The sequence below is a fragment of the Triticum aestivum genome, chromosome 4A, assembly GCF_018294505.1.
Source record: "Triticum aestivum cultivar Chinese Spring chromosome 4A, IWGSC CS RefSeq v2.1, whole genome shotgun sequence".
In the NCBI taxonomy this organism is placed as follows: Eukaryota; Viridiplantae; Streptophyta; class Magnoliopsida; order Poales; family Poaceae; genus Triticum; species Triticum aestivum.
The window spans coordinates 285,765,453-285,777,965 of NC_057803.1; positions in this window are offsets into that span (position 1 = coordinate 285,765,453).

Below are 12,513 nucleotides of genomic sequence, written 5' to 3' on the forward strand. Positions count from 1 at the left end.
TAATGATGATGATCATGTAACTTCAGATCAAGTTACTACCGAACCTCGTAGGTAAACCAGAGTGAGATCCGCACCAGAGTGGTACGGTAATCCTATTCTGGAGGTCATGTTACTTGACCATGACGATCCAACGAACTATGAGGAAGCGATGATGAGCCCAGATTCTGCGAAATGGCTTGAGGCCATGAAATCTGAGATGAGATCCATGTATGAGAACAAATTATGGACTTTGATTGACTTGCCCATTGATCGGCGAGCCATTGAGATTAAATGGATCTTCAAGAGGAAGACGGATGCTGATAGTAGTATTACTATCTACAAAGCTAGAATCGTCACAAAAGGTTTTCGACAAGTTTAAGGTGTCGACTACGATGAGAGTTTCTCACTCGCATCTATGCTTAAGTCTGTCCAAATCATGTTAGCAATTGCCGCATTTTATGAAATCTGGCAAGTGGATAAACAAAATTGCATTCCTTAATGGATTTATTAAAGAAGAGTTGTATATGATGCAACTAGAAGGTTTTGTCAATCCTAAAGGTGCTAACAAAATATGCAAGCTCCAGCGATCCATCTATGGACTGGTGCAAGCATCTCAGAGTTGGAATATACGCTTCGATAAGTTGATCAAAGCATATAGTTTTATACAGATTTGCAGTGAAGCCTGTATTTACAAGCAAGTGAGTGGGAGCACTACAGCATTTCTGATAAGTATATGTATGACAAATTGTTGATCAGAGATGATGTAGAATTATTCTGCAAAGCACAAACGAATGTTTGAAAGGAGTTTTTTCAAAGAAAGACCTCGGTGAAGCTGCTTACATATTGAGCATCAAGATCTATAGAGATAGATCAAGACGCTTGATAAGTTTTTCAATGAGTACATACCTTGACAATATTTTGAAGTAGTTCAAAATGGAACAGCCAAAGAAGGAGTTCTTGCCTATGTTACAAAGTGTGAAGTTGAGTAAGACTCAAAACCCGACCACGAAAGAAGATAGAGAGAGAATGAAAGTCATTCCCTATGCCTCAGCCATAGATTCTATAAAGTATGCCATGCTGTGTACCAGACCTATTGTATACTCTGCCTGAGTTTGGCAAAGGAGTACAATAGTGATCTAGGAGTAGATCACTGGACATTGGTCAAAATTGTCCTTAGTGGAATAAGGATATGTTTCTCGATTATGGAAGTGACAAAAGGTTCGTCGTAAAGGGTTACGTCGATGCAAATTTTGACACTGATCCAGATGACTCTAAATCTCAATCTGGATACATATTGAAAGTGGGAGCAATTAGCTAGAGTAGCTCTGTGCAGAGCATTGTTGACATAGAAATTTGCAAAATACTTACGGATCTAAATGTAGCAGACCCGTTGACTAAACTACTCTCACAAGCAAAACATGATCACACCTTAGTACTCTTTGGGTGTTAATCACATAGCGATGTGAACTAGATTATTGACTCTAGTAAACCCTTTGGGTGTTGGTCACATGTCGATGTGAACTATGGGTGTTAATCACATGCTGATGTCAACTATTGGTATTAAATCACATGGCGATGTGAACTAGATTATTGACTCTAGTGCAAGTGGGAGACTGAAGGAAATATGCCCTAGAGGCAATAAAAGTTATTATTTATTTCCTTATATCATGATAAATGTTTATTATTCATGCTAGAATTGTATTAACCGGAAACATAATACATGTGTGAATACATAGACAAACAGAGTGTCACTAGTATGCCTCTACTTGACTAGCTCGTTGATCAAAGATGGTTATGTTTCCTAACCATAGACATGAGTTGTCATTTGATTAACGGGATCACATCATTAGGAGAATGATGTGATTGACTTAACCCATTCCGTTAGCATAGCACTTGATCGTTTAGTTTGCTGCTATTGCTTTCTTCATGACTTATACATGTTCCTATGACTATGAGATTATGCAACTCCAGTTTACCGGAGGAACACTTTGTGTGCTACCAAACGTCACAACGTAACTGGGTGATTATAAAGGTGCTCTAAAGGTGTCTCCAAAGGTACTTGTTGGGTTGGCGTATTTCGAGATTAGGATTTGTCACTCCGATTGTCGGAGAGGTATCTCTGGTCCCTCTCGGTAATGCACATCACTTAAGCCTTGCAAGCATTGCAACTAATGAGTTAGTTGCGGGATGATGTATTACGGAACGAGTAAAGAGACTTGCCGGTAACGAGATTGAACTAGGTATTCAGATACCGACGATCGAACCTCGGGCAAGTAACATACCGATGACAAAGGGAACAACGTATGTTGTTATGCGGTCTGACCGATAAAGATCTTCATAGAATATGTGGGAGCCAATATGAGCATCCAGGTTCCGCTATTGGTTATTGAACGGAGACGTGTCTCGGTCATGTCTACATAGTTCGCGAACCCGTAGGGTCCGCACGCTTAAAGTTCGATGACAGTTATATTATGAGTTTATGTGTTTTGATGTAGCATACGACTACATCAACCGCGTTGTGCTAACGCTTCCGCTTTCGGTCTACGAGGGTACGTGGACAACTCTCTCCCCTCTCGTTGCTATGCATCACCATGATCTTGCGTGTGCGTAGGATTTTTTTTGAAATTACTATGTTCCCCAATAGATTTGGCCATTCCTGACCCAGAGGCACAGTTGGTGGCGGCTCTTCATGTCATTCTAGATTGGACAGTACCGTTCTTGGCTTACATGACCTGGGGCGAGTTACCAGAGGATGAGACCCTGGCCCGACAGATAACCCGGCGGTCCAAGTCAATGACAATTTGTGAAGGTGAGTTGTATCATCGCAGCGTCACTGGAGCGTTTCAACGTTGTGTTTCTCCTGAAGAAGGTCAATAAATTCTTCGTGAGATCCATGAAGGGGATTGTGGTCATCACCCCGGGTCAAAGTCTCTTGTCGCCAAAGCTTTTTTTCATGGTGTTTATTGGCTAACGGCTCACGCTGATGCGAAGGAGCTGGTCAGTAGGTGTGATGGATTTCAAAAATTTGCACGACGAGCGCATGCACCGGCTCAAGAGTTGCGGATGATTCCAATCACTTGGCCGTTTGCAGTCTAGGGGCTTGACATGGTTGGACCTTTCAAAAGGTCCAAAGATAAAAAGACACATCTTTTGGTGGCAGTTGACAAATTCTCAAAATGGGTTGAGGCAGAGCCAGTGAGCAAGTGTGATGCAGCCATGGCGGTTCAGTTCATGAAAAAGGTGATTTTTCGCTTTAGTTTTCCACACATCATTATCACTGACAATGGCACTAATTTGTCCCAAGGTACTATTGAAGAGTTTTGTCAATGTGAGCATATCCCGCTTGACGTTTCTTCATTAGCTCACCCCCAATCTACTGGTCAAGCTGAGAGAGCAAATCAAGAAATCTTAAAAGGTCTCAAGCCCCGGCTCATGGTTCCCTTACAACAGACGCCGGGTTGTTGGGTAGAGGAATTACCCTCGGTGCTGTGGAGTATCAGTACCACTCCTAACAGGTCTACAGGTTATACACCTTTCTTCATGGTTTATGGAGCAGAAGCAGTGCTGCCTAGTGACATTCGTCATGATTCGCCACGCGTGGCGGCTTATGTTGAAGCTGATAATGAACAAGCCCGACAGGATGCACTTGACTTATTAGATGAGGAGAGAGATTTGGTGGCGGCTCGATCAGCAATTTATCAACAGGACCTATGCCGTTATCATAGGCGTCGGGTTAAGTCCAGGACCTTTCAAGAAGGTGACCTGGTGCTCCGGCTCATCCAGGATCTGTCTGATGCACATAAATTATCCCCGCCTTGGGAAGGACCCTTTGTGGTCAGCAAGAACTTAAACAACGGGTCATATTACCTCATTGACGTTCGAGAGCATAAAGACTCATGTAAGTCGGAGGAGGAGACCCGCCGGTCATGGAACATTGCTCAACATCGGCCATACTATACTTAAGCCACCAGCTCTCGTCATGTACATACTTTGACGTTGTATATATTATGATAAGTAATAAAGCAGTACCTCTATCCTTTGCCCTTTCAATTATCATATATCTTTATTATTTTCATTATTTGAAATGACCAAAAGGGGGCTGATCGTATCCAAATCTAGCTTAACCCTTTTGGTCCGGCTCATGATCGTATTTGAATCTAGATGTAAACCTCATGGTCACTTGGGGGCTTCCTGTTCAAACATAGGTCGTATTCGAACCAAAGAGAACATAGCTGTCATAACCCTCTTGATCGGCTCAAAGCCAAACTAACTAGGGGGCTTCTTGATCGCATCCGAATCATAGCTTCACCCCTTTTGGGTCCGACTTGGATCGTATTCGAATCAGGGTCGTTAAAAACCTCTCAAGGTCATTTAGGGGCTTCCTGTTCAAACATAGGTCGTATTCGAACCAAACAGAACATAGCTGTCGGTACCCTCTTGATCGGCGCAATGCCAAAGCCACTGGGGGCTATATGATCGTATTCGAATCTTAGATTAACCCCCTTGTTCTGGTTTACTGATCGTATTCGAATCATAAGCCTCTAGTTTTTATTTAAATATTTTGATTTACATTGTCTGAAGCCTAGTGTTTTGTCTTACTGTTTTTTATCATCTCAAATTTAACTGTCAATATGGTTTCAAATTAAACCGGCTCGGTTATTTGACAATGAGTTGCCAGGGCATAACAGTCATCAGACATATGGAAGTATTGACTTCTACAAAAGATTAGGTTATCAACCTCATCATACGGGTCATGTAAACCGACCATCCAGGTTCAAAGAACACAGGTATGACAGTGTCATTCATGAACAAGTTTCTCTGTGTTTTTTCGTTAATCAAAGGTTTTTCAGCCTTGTTTATCTTACATCTGGTTCTGTTTTTTCCACTATGATAATTTCATAAGTCATATCATGTGTTTTTGACCCGTCCGGTGCTAAATCGCCAGGACAGTTTTTTATCTTTTACAGGAATAGAGTTAAAACATTACAGATGTAACCACGGACATAACACATATATTGACATCATGGGTAAAGAGTCATATGCAACATCTTATGCACGATGGCATAGGCAAAATATGCAGTTTTTAAACTAACCTATTACAAGGCATTGAGAGCCCAAAAGGTTAGACTGTTTTTCCCTCCTAAGCAGGTCTTAAGCTAATAGTTAGATTGTTCAGATGGTTATGACTCCCCCCTGGCCGGCTCACCTCCCTCCACTGGTTGGAAGCTGGGATTGGACAAGTCAAAGCCGTTTAGAGCAATGAACTCAGCCTCGTCGTCAATTAGGCCGGCCGGGTCAATTTCCGGGGCAAAAGTGTGTTGACGAACAAGCGGGATAAGATCCATCACTTTATAAGAGGGAGTCGCCATCTTCTTATTCTCCATATCAAAACCCGGCTGATATTTGTCGATGTTAGTCTCCTCTCCAAGAATGGTAGCTTGAGGACGAACTCCCCTCACGCAAGCAATAAAGTCATCTTGCTCAAATGGAGTCCCATCTTCCTTCACGGTAGGGTAACCCTTAGCCATGTCCACCGGGTCTAGATTCGGCACCCAGGCTTTCGAGCGGCTCAGGGCAGTCAGGGCTCCGGCTCTAGCACAGGATCGTTTGACCTCTTGAAACCTGGCGGGTAAGATCGATAACTTCTTCAAAACATCACTTAGGTGGTTGGGTCCTTGGTTGGCAGGGGACATAGTAGCAAGTGCTTGTTGAGCACCTGTATACAATTGTTCCACCAAGGTATAAACCGCCTTCAGTTTTGTCACACTGTCTTGGCTCAGATTTCTGCTTCGTGGACATGCGAGTGTGTTTTAACAAAGGCTTAGCAGGTGGCTCATATTCCTGGTCAAAATAAGGTATAAGTGATTAATACAAATGACTTACCGAAGATGGCGGAGACTATTTGAGACACGATTTTCTAAGCCGGTGAGCTCCGCGGTAACCTCCTCAAGAGCCGCCTCTGCTATCTCGGCACGTTGTATCAGCAAGGTCTTCTCATCGGCCCAGGATTTCTTCTTCTCAGTCAAACTGGTCTTCAATTTTTCAGTCTCAGAGAGACTCAATTGAAGTTTGGAATTAGCAGTCTTTATCTCCGCTTCCTGATCCGATAGCCGGGTCTTTGCATCCATCAATTGAGAACCCAATTCAGTTACGACGGTCTACAAGCATGCACACGTACTTTGCAAACGCAATACCACTTGGCACTTGGGGGATAATGTCTGCCAAAGCAATTTTTATGCAACATGACCCTTCTATGTTTCAAGTCCCAAGTGTTTTACAAAGTAACAACGCTTGGCACTTGGGGGATAATGCATGACATTCAGAAAGTTTTTAAGTTGAGCCGGATCATACTAATTTGGACTGAGTTAAGACAGTTAAGAAGTTAAGTACCGGTTCATTTATGATAAATTGAGCCGGCCCTTGGGGACTACATGTGAAAATTTATACTAAACTATTGGACCTAGGAAAAATCTAAAGACAAGGTATCAACCTATATCATAAGTCTACAGATCATCAGGCTCATGATAATCTGAAGACTTGGGGGCTGGCAAAGTATATATAAACCAGAGTACATACCTTATATTTCAGTTGCAATTGCTTGACCATCTTAATTTCTGACTCACGACTGGAATGCACATGACTGAGATAGCCGGACAGTATGTCACTAGCATTCAGATGAGTGTAGTGAGAGATATCAAACTGTACTTTCTGCCTTTCTAAGGCCTCCTGTTTGGCAGAATGCCTGGCCAGCACAGTCGGATTACCCGGCATAAAAAATCTGCTACCAGTGATCGGAATGTCATGGTCAGAAGACGCTGGCGGGTTAGCTGAACCGGATGGTCTGACGGTGGATGATCAACAATGGTTTCATCAGTTGATGGCTCAGGAGGGTCCAATTGAGCATGGACAGCCAGATCTTCTGGCACTTCAGATTGAGCGGGAGGAGTTGATGTTGCCGGTTCAGGTGCAGGATTTCTTGGGTCTTCTGCCGGTTTAATAACCTTAGCTTTCTTGGACTTCCCTTGACCACTAAGAAAGATTTTTTATGAGATAGTTAGTAAAATGATGCAGTTTTAAAGATGCAGAGGAAAGACGATTTTCCTTACCCAGGGGCAGTCTTGAAAGCTAGAAATTGAGTCTGAGATGAGTCGCCAAAAGAGCGAGAAACCTCCTGCTAAAGTAAAATAAAGTTAAAGCATAAGAGGAAATAGATTCACGGATAAAAACAAAGGACAAAGGTGAAGGAAAACTCATTCTGGCGTTTTGAGGAGTTTTTTGTAAGTCAGAAGGCGGTTCACCATCATCATTAGTCCGGGCCTGACGGCGGCTCTCATGTTGCTGCTTTTTCAAAAGAAAATGAGGGTCCAAATAAGCCAAAGGGTGCGAAAACCTTACTTTCCGGGTTACCAGTCGAAGTTTCTGTCTTGGCAAAGGGGCTGAGTCGGAGGAGATAGTTACCTCTTCTTCCACGTCCTGGCTGGCCCCCGTGTCATTCTGGCAATAGTCAGTGTCAATAACATAGTCAAAAAATTGGCCAAGGAGGCCAAGGGCTACCTCCGACTCAGAAACATCATCCAGCGGGAACATGTTAGATGCAATCTTCTTCTTCTTGGGCTTCCGGGTCGTTTTCCTGGCGGCTATGGCAGCGGCTCTGGCCTTTTTGGCAGCTTCATGACCATACTTGGCCTTCCAGAAGCCAGACTTGGCCTGTAAATAAATAAACAGGTTAAAAGGTCATGCAAGTATTTAAACTACTGAGGAAAACACAAAAAGAGAAAGAGGTCAGGGGTTTTCACCTCTGGTGCCGGGTTAAGTTTGCAGAAGGGGTTTAATCCAACCTTACTGCGGTCCTCGTATTTGCCATTCACGAGGATGGTTGACATTGCAAAAACGTCTTCTTCAGTCAATTGGATAGAGCTATAACGCAAACAGTCACTTGGGCCTCTGCCATACTCATACATTAACTTGAATCGGCGGCTTAGAGGGATGACGTGCCATGTGACCCAGCAACGGGTCAGGTCAACTCCAGTTAAGTCGTTCCCCAATAAAGCTTGAATCCTTTTAATAGATGGAATAAGCTTCTTGCGTTCAGCAGCGGTAAGCTTATCAAGGAGCACAAACTTGGAATCCAGGCGCTCCACGCGATAACCCGGTAGTGGTTTTTCATTGGCTGGTGACGTATCTTGCCAGTAGAACCAGGTCTGATTCCAATATTTGGGATGGTTTGGTAAGACTATTAAGGGAAAGTCGGCGCCCTGTCGGCGCTTAATTGAGATTCCACCAAGCCCCAAACTAAGGTCGTTGGTGCATTCGTTCTGGCGGTTCAGATAAAAGTATTCTCCGACGAGTTCCATGGTCAGTTCTTCTTGAAGATATACCTCACAAGGAACTTGAAAATTGCAGATATTGGAGATAGAGTTGGGTCCAATGTCTTGTGGGCGAAGCTTGAAGAAATGCAGAACGTCTCAGGAGAACTTTGAGCCTGGTGGTGAGAAGCCCCGGTGCATGTGATCATTGAAAATGATAACTTCACCGTCTTTGGGCTGAGGCCGTTCTTCGTCCGGGTCAGGTGCATGATAAGACATGAAATTTTTCTCTGGCAAAAATCCTATGGTGAAAAATTCCTTCAAGGTATCCTCAGTAACTGTGGAAGGGACCCAGTTGCAGACAGTTGGTGCTTTTGACGGCATGATGAGCAATGGACAAACTAAAAAGAAAGTAATGTGCCGGTTCAATTCAATGGTGAAATTAAGAGTTAAATGATGATGGTACAAATGAGTAATGGTGGCTTAAGTAAGGGCTAATGACATATAAAGGAAAAGTGAGCCGGCGTGATAAGCCGCCATGACTAAAGACATTCGAAGGAAGCCAGAAACAGAATTGGCTAAGTGTTGAGACAAACAAGTTTCCCAAGCTATTGCTATTATTCTGGATCAAAATGGGTCAGAAAAGAAAAATAAATTTAGACCTAAAAAACGAGTGCGGAGGAGTTCATCATCTCTAAGAAGGTATCTGTACAAAGGAATGGGATCTACTAGCATCTAAAATGGGTGTAAAACCACTACCGCATAAGTTCTACATTTCTTCTAGATCAAAAGAGGGTACGGAGAAGAAACTACAAGAAGGTCTGTGATGAACGGCGAAGAACATCGACGAACTCACAACCCTAATACAGATCTAAGGGCGCGGAAAGGTAGGAACTTACGAATGTAGATCTACTATGAAGGGTCACCATGGTTCTCTGGACGAGCTCAGGATGATGCAGCGGCCGACGTTGAGGGCGACGGTGAGCGCTATGGCGACGGCGGAGCTCGAGAGGCAGAGAGGTGGCGAGAAGATGGAAGGAAGAAGAAAAAAGAGGAAGGACCGGCCGAGCCTATTTATAAGGGGGTAAGTGAACAGGCAGGCGCGAAAATTGAGGAAGACCAAAATAATGATTATCCAGCTAAACGGATGCCTCGATTCTCGGAAGACATTAAAAGATAAAGATCCGTTGAAGATGACGTCATGGCGGGCTACAGAGTTTTTACAGATAGAGGAAGATGGATTTTGTCTAAGTGTTGAAGATTGACAAAGAACAAAGTTCAAGTCAACCTGGGGCCTAATGTTGGGGATATAGCTACCAGGTATGACCCGCCCATGAGGGAAAAGAGAAGAATGGAAAGAACACGTTTTATGAGCCGGTCGGGACTCTGTAGGCCGCCAGGCATCAACCCGTGTATATAAGGGGACGACCCGGCGGCGGCTTAAGGACAAGAAACAACAGATCGATAGCCAAGCTAGCAGATTCACTCCTTGGTCATCAAAACCTAGTAATACAACATCAACTGTACTAGGCCTTACCTTCACCGCAAGGGGCCGAACCAGTATAAACCTCTCGTATCCTTTGTCCCGATTAACCTCTTTAAGCTTCCACCTTGCGATGGCCCTACAACTAAGTCCTTTCGCTAGGACATCTGCCGTGACAATTCCATGACACTCCTGACGTAGAGTTTTGACTCTTCTCTCCTCAAATTTCACGAAAAACAATTTAGGATAACATGGGTATCTTGGAACCGTTCCGATGGTTTTGTGTTGAGAATATTGTTCTTGGTGCCTCGTGACATTTAGGGGTTGTGGCAGTGTCCCGGGGAGTTGAGATCCGAGGTGTTGTCGTCACAATTTTATCGTTGCAGTTCTAGAATACCTGAGTTCACCGACATAAAAAAATCTCCTTTATGTAGTTGTTGGTGAGATAACGTCGGCGCCACCCAGTACTAGGGAGGGAGTTCAGGAGTATTGCCATAACTCGTATAACGGATGTTTTTCGAATGTTGAGGTAAATGATTTCCGAAGGTTTCTTGGTTAGGTGTTGAAGGATGGATACAGTTGGATGTAGGATTTGCTAGTTTTGGGTGAGATATTATGCTTCCCCTGTATCCCCAACACCTGATTGCATAACTAGAAAATTTCGGGAGTTTCATAGGTGGGAATTCAATTAGCTCTACTGTTTCTTTCCGCAGATATTTGGTTTGTGATTGGGTAATCCTTATCAATTATTTGTTCATATCTATACCTTGTTCATTTATTCATCTACCTGTTGTCTTAGTGGCTTCTCAACTTATGGAAGTGTGATGATTTACTTTGGTATTCATTCGTTCATTCTTGTTTGAATGTTAAGGCTATATGTTGCAATTTCGATCTTCGATTTAGGTTGAATATATGTGTTTCAAGATGATAACTGATGTCAACCTTTTCAGGATGGCTCCTCCAACACGTCAGAATCCGGACCGCAATGATGGGGAACAGTCGAACCCTCCGCCACCACCTCCACCTCCGGAGGCATGGCAAGCTGTCATGGCAGCCACCAACGCCAACACTCAGATGCTTTTGCAACTCTTGCAATAGCGCAACCAAGGGCAAGGCAACCAAAGAAATCAAGGCCAAGGCAACAATCAGCCTCAGTTTGCTACCCTCAACCAGTTCCTCGCAAACCAGGCGAAGTCCTTCAGTAACTATGTCCAGGCCACAGACGCTGCCGACTGGCTCGTGGATATCTGCAAACATTTTGAGTCTAGCAATGTCAGGCCTGAGGACTTTGTCAAGTTTGCTTCGTTCCAACTCAAAGACCAAGCTGCTGAGTGGTATCAACAATACAGAGATTCCAAAGGAGGTCGTGTGATTACCTGGGATGATTTCCGCCAAGACTTCAAAGCTCACCACATTCCACAAAGTGTTGCTGAGAGTAAGCGAGAGGATTTCCACAATCTCAAGCAAGGCATCATGTCTGTTTACCAATACAATATCCTGTTTCAGAGGCTCGCTCGCTTTGCTAAACAAGACGTCCCTGATGAAAAGGGCATGATTTATCAATTCAGAGGTGGCCTCAGAGAAGATCTGCAATTAGCTCTCGTGCTTCTTGAGCCGACTAAGTATGATGAATTCTACAACATGGCACTAAAACAAGAAGCTGCTCAACTCAAGTGTGATGCTTCTAAGAAGAGAGTCAGGGATGCAGCTCAATCTTCTTCTTCAACTCAAGTGGCAGCTAAGCAACATAAGTTCTGGTTGCCTCCTCCTCCTCCTCCGTTCTGTCAGCCCTACTAGCAGAAAAGTGAAGGTGGCAGTGGATCTTCCCACCCACCCAACCCAGGCGATCAGAACAAAGCTCAGTCACATACTCCAAGGGCAAGTGCTCCTTATCACCGTCCACTCTCAGAGGTTACTTGCAACAAGTATCAGCAGAAAGGGCACTATGCAAACAAATGCTTCAACCAAAGGCGCCTTCTGCCTCCTCCTCCTCCTATGAGATCTGCCAGCAATGCAGTGGCCAAGCATAATCCCAAGCATGCCAAGGATCAACATGATGAATGCAGCTCACGCAGAGGACTCTTCAGAAGTGATCATGGGTAACCTTCTAGTTAACTCCAACCCTGCCTAGAACTTTATCAATTCTGTCCCCGGGTAAGCAAATGTCAGCTAATAATTGCGTCCCGAATGTTTCTATCAAGTTGGGCGACTACAAATTTCTGGCTTCTCCAATTGTTCTTGACGACTCTGATATTGATCTAATTCTCGGGATGGACTGGCTTTCTAAGCACAAGGCTTAGCTTGATTGTGCAGCCAGAGAAATTCAATTGACACACTCTTCTGAGGAAGTGATCATCTATGCTGCTCGTCATGAAACCATTCGGCTATTTTCTCTCAATGAGAAGCGCGAGTTGAATGCCATCTCTCAGATTCCAGTCGTTTGTGAATATCAAGACGTCTTTCCAGAAGAGCTTCCAGGAATGCCTCCTCACCGGCCAGTTGAATTCGTTACCGATCCTGAGCCTGGCACGGAACCTGTTTGCAAACGTCCTTACAAGCTTGGACAAAAAGAGTTGAAGGAGCTGAAGAAACAACTCAATGAACAAGAGTGTATGGGTCTGATCCGACCGAGTTCTTCTCCATGGGGTTGTGGTGTTCTTTTTGTCAAGAATAAGGATGGAACGGAATGACTCTGCGTCGACTACCGTCCATTGAACAAGAAAACAATAAAGAACAAGTACCCAC